Raw genomic sequence first — 5,327 nt, forward strand, 5'->3', positions numbered from 1 at the left:
GGTGCATTGGGATTCAATATGACTTTTAGGAGTTTTTTTTTATTGTTGAAAAAATGTCATTGGGATTTTGATCGAGATTGCATTGAATCTGTATATCATTTTGTGTTGTATGGACATTTTAACAATATTAAGTCTTGCAATCTAAGAGCATAAGATTTCTTTCTACTTCTTGTATTTGTGTCTTCTTTAATTTCTTTCAGAAATGTTTCTGTAGTTTTCAGTGTGCAAGATTTTGCCTCTTTGTTTAAGTTTATTGCTAAGTATTTTACTTTTTAAAATGTTGTCATAAATGGGATTGTTTTCTTAATTTCTTTTTCAGATTGTTCATTGTTAGTTTAGAAACATAACTGACTTTTGTGTGTTGATTTTGTATCCTACACATTTGCTGTAATTATTTATTAGTTCTAACAGTTTGTGTGTGTGTGTGTGTGTGTGTGTGTGTGTGTGAGAGAGAGAGAGATATCTTTAGAGATTTTTAGTTGTAAGATCTAAATGGATTTTCTATATTACTATTGAGTATGATTTTAGCTGTGGGCTTTTCATATATGGCCTTTATTATGATAAGTTATATTCATTCTACTAGTATGTTGAGGGTTTCCATCATGAAAGTGTGTTGAATTTTGTCAAATGCTCTTTCTGCTTCTACTGAATTTTACCTTTTGTTCTGTTAATATGGTGTATCACATTTATTGATTTGTGTATATTGAACCATTGTTGTATCCCAGGGATAAATCCTACTTGATCATGTTTCATGATTCTTTTAATGTGCTGTTGAATTTGGTTTGCTAGTATTTTGTTGAAGATTTTTGCGTCTATGTTCATCAGGGATATTGCCTATGATTTTCTTTTACTGTAGTGTTCTTGTTTAGCTTTGGTATCAGTGTAATGTTGGCCTCATAAAATGAGTTTGGAAGTATTCCCTTCTCTTCAGTTTTTTTGGGAATAGAATGAGAAGGATTGGTGTTAATTCTTTAAATGTTTGCTAGCCTACACCACTAAAACACTCTAGTCCTGGGCTTTTTTTGCTGGGAGGTTTTTAATTACTGATTCAATTTCCTTACTCATTGTTGTGTTCATAATTTCTATTTTTTCATGATTCGGTCTTGGTACGTTTTATATTTCGAGGAATTTCTCCATTTCTTTTATATTATCCAATTTATTGCCATATAATTGTTCCAAATAGTCTCATATAATCTTTTTATTTCTGTGGCATTATTTATAATGTTCACTCTCTCATTTCTAATTTTATTTGGGTCCTGTCTTTTATTCTTAGTCTTTAGCAAATACTTATCAATTTGGTTGATCTTTTCAAAGAAACCTACTCTTGATTTCATTGATCTTTTTCTTTGATTTTTGTAGTCTCTATTTCATTTACTTCTGCTCTAATTTTTATTATTGATTTCCTTCTGCTTACTTTGGGCTATGTTTTCTTTTTCTTTTTCTAGTTCTTTCAGGTGTAAAGTTAGCCTGTTTATTTGAGATTCCTTTTATTTTTATTGTAGGTATTTATTGATGTAAACTTTTAGTACTGCTTTTGCTGCATCCTATAATAACTTTTGGGTATTTTTTGTTTTAATTTTCATTTGTCTCCAGATATTTATGATTTCCTTTAGACTTGTTCTTTGATCCATTAGTTGTTGAGGTGTGTATTTAATTTCCATTTCTTTAATTTTCCAATTTTCCTTCTGCTATTAATTTCTAGTTTTATACTGTTATGATCAGAAAGGATACTTGATATGATTTCAATCGTAAATTTGTAAACAATTGTTTTGGGGCCTAACATGTGATCTATCTTGGATAATGTTTTATATACACTTGAGAAGAATGTATATTCTGTTATTGTTGGGTGGGATGTTCCATACGTTTGTTAGGTGCATTTGGCCTATAAAGTTGTTCAAGTCCACCATTATCTCATTGTTTTTCTGTCTGAATAATGTATCCATTGCTGAAAATAGAGTACTGAAATCTTGTACCTTTATTGTATTGCCATCTATTTCTCCCTTAAGTTTTCTTAATATTTTCTTTATATATGTAGGTACCTGTTATTGGGTTTATATTCATTTAAATTTATTATATCTTTGGCATTAATTCACTTATCATTATACAATGTCCTTCTTTGTCTCTTGTGACTCTTTTTGACTTAAATTGTATTTTGTCTGACATAAGTATAGTCACCCAGTTATGTATGACTTCAAGTCTATATCCTTTTCAGTATGCTTCTCTGCTCCTGTTTCTAAACTTTTTGCTTTCTATGTAAGAATACTCCTTAAAATTCCATCATTACCATCAAATATGTATAATTAAAGCTTTGTATTTGATTAGGAATCATATTTTATTTAGTTGGTTAAGGAAAAGGCTAAATGATGTGACTGAAATAATATTGACCAGAAAATCAGCAGTCCAGGGTGCTAATCTTAAATCTGCCACAAAATTGTCTAAAAGTGCTGAACAGTCCCATGCCTGTTCAGAATTTTAGTTTGTCATAATTTTCTCCTAAAATATGTTTCTGAGAACACCATCCCACAACATCACACTGCCACGCACACAATATTGTGTGGTTAAATAAGTTTAACCACAAACTAAAGCTTTCATTGAAGATTTGTGATGTGCAATAGTGTGGTTGTAAGATATACTCAGTAAAGGAACCTGTAAACTCGATAAAGGAATATTTTAACCCACTTTTTTTCTAAATTGTGTCTGATATAGAAATACTCCCCCCACTTTTGTCCATCCCTAACTCCTATGTAAAACATGTTCAATGGAACATACTTTGGGAAACGTAAGATTATGTTTTTCTCTCTGATGGTCTTTCTAGGCACATTCTATGGTTCTTACTCCAATTCTTTAGTGATATTTCAAAACAATGCTTGCAACACTCAATAATTACTTATTTTTATTGTTTGGCATAATAGCCTTGGGTAGAGTTTCTATGTATCAGTCATGTTTTGAATAAAAGTAATATAAAATCTTGATTCAAATTGGCTTTAATTATAAAAAGCATTGTCATATAACAAGATTTAAAAGTAAGATAAACTTAAGCGTTCTACTTTCAATTCTCTGTAATTTTTGAGTTTGAACTTAGATGGTGTTTTCATTCCCAGTCACATAGTAAAATGGCTATAGAAGTTCTTGTCATCAGTCCAGGTATGGCAATATTCACGTGAAAATGATTACCTTTTCATGTGTTGTTTTCTTAGGAGTGAGGAAAATATTTTCAGAAGCCCCTCAGAGGACTTCACTCATATGTCATTGGGCACTTGTATATTCTTAATCCAGTCACTAGCAAGAAAGATGCAATTACCATGAGTGAATTGATCTAAATTTTATCCACCATTTGGAAGTAGACATTAGGCAGCTTCCACTGAAATACATGATTATATGCTGGAAAGTGGACAATTTTTAAAAAATCAACATTCTTTTAGAAAGGAGAAGAAGGGTATGGAATATTGAGCAGACAACATACAAGTTCTGTTGTATAATCTCAAACAAACGTTAAGAATCTCAAAGAAGAATCCTTTGAAATAATAGGCTGAGTTGAAATAGAGAAACACATTGAAGGGAGACATCAGGCTGAAGATATGAAGGTCTGGGATTAATTGTCAGTTTTCACATTAAAAACCTATGTCCATAGGATAATCATTAAAAATATCTGAGCCTTAGTTCCCTTACCTACATAGGGATGGTATTACTTACCTGTCATCATTCAAGTAGACATTATGATCATAAAATGGAATAACAAATATGAGAGCTCTTTGACTTAGAAATACTATCTTATTTTAAAAGATATTTAGCTACCTTTGAGAAAGGAAATTCAAACTTTTCACATGGTAATCAGTACACTTAGACACAATCTATTTAAAGGACAAAGAATTCAATTTATGTCATAAGGTTTTTTTTCCTTTATAATTTTGGTAGTTCTGTATTAAAGGATGGAATGAGTCAAACAACCTTAAACCCATTTTCTTTTAATTAGCATGGATTCTTGATGGTAACCTCTATTTTTGATGAGTTTGCAAGCAAGAGAAGGGTCTGAAATCCAGCAACTCAGAGTAGATATAATGCTTACTGTAACATAAATGACAAAGTGTCAGTGATGACTGAGATGACAAATGACAACATGCATATTAATAAGCACTAGACGACATTCAATCACTGTCCAATATCCATAGTCATGTTGAAGGACAATGCAATCTTCAAATGCAGCACCTCACAGAGGAGGTGTGACTGTCACCAAGCAACTTCTATAACTTAGAAAGTCAGCAGAAAAGTGGCAAGGTTATGCCTACCTTGGTGGAAGGGTGAATGACACCTACATATTTCTTATATCCATACTAAAGGGCAAAAACAATAGTCCCTCAAATTATTGTTTAGAAGTCATGTCTACACATGCACCAGTTCAAGCTTTTCAACTGAATTTAGTAATGAATAAAATCAAAATCTCTCTGTCTGTCTCTGTCTCTGTCTCTCTGTCTTCCTACCTGTATAGTTATTTGACTGAATTGCTTATTTGATCAATTCTGTTAAAGTAGTCAATCTAGTTGGAATTTATGTGGTCCTATGTTATGCATCTAATTATGTGATGCATGTGCTATGTGTATGTGCTTATTCATGTATATAATATACACATAAGTAATTTTTTAGATCTCTAATTTCCAGATTTCTATAAGAGCCATGTACATTATATTTTTATTTGCAGCATTTTTTCCCTTTTCACATGTAGAGGGATTTTTTAAAGAAATTTTTATCAACATATAATAAATTTAAATAACGTAGAGACTTGACAAAATCATTCAACAACCTGACGAGGAAGTCCTGAGGTGGACAGTCCAATCCAAAAGCTTATTGTTCAACAGAGTGACAGGCAGAGATTCCTTCTGGCAGTGCAAAAATGGCTGACATCGTTGCTGTTGTCACAGCCCTAATGTTATTCAACAGATATTTTAGACTGAATATAAAAATTTGTGTGCCTGGGCTTGAATATAAATGCGTATGGAAGACTCATACCTTCAGCTCTTATGATTATTTATTTTCTACTGAAATCAACAGATATTTTTCTTTTTATCTATACAGATAACAATAAGCTATGTTTCAGAGATAGGTGGGTGTTCCAAATGTCTTTTATTGAAATAACATTAAGAATGATTATATTAAATAAAACTTAAACTTCACCTAAGACATAAGAAATTACCTGTTTAAAAATACTAGAAATAATTGGCTTTTCCATATAATTATTTATCTTTAGCATAGTGTATTCATCATCTAGGGCTACAAAACAAAATACCCCAGACTAGCAGGCTTACACAACAGAAATTTATTTTCTTATAGTT

Source organism: Eubalaena glacialis, chromosome X, assembly GCF_028564815.1.
Source record: "Eubalaena glacialis isolate mEubGla1 chromosome X, mEubGla1.1.hap2.+ XY, whole genome shotgun sequence".
NCBI lineage: Eukaryota > Metazoa > Chordata > Mammalia > Artiodactyla > Balaenidae > Eubalaena > Eubalaena glacialis.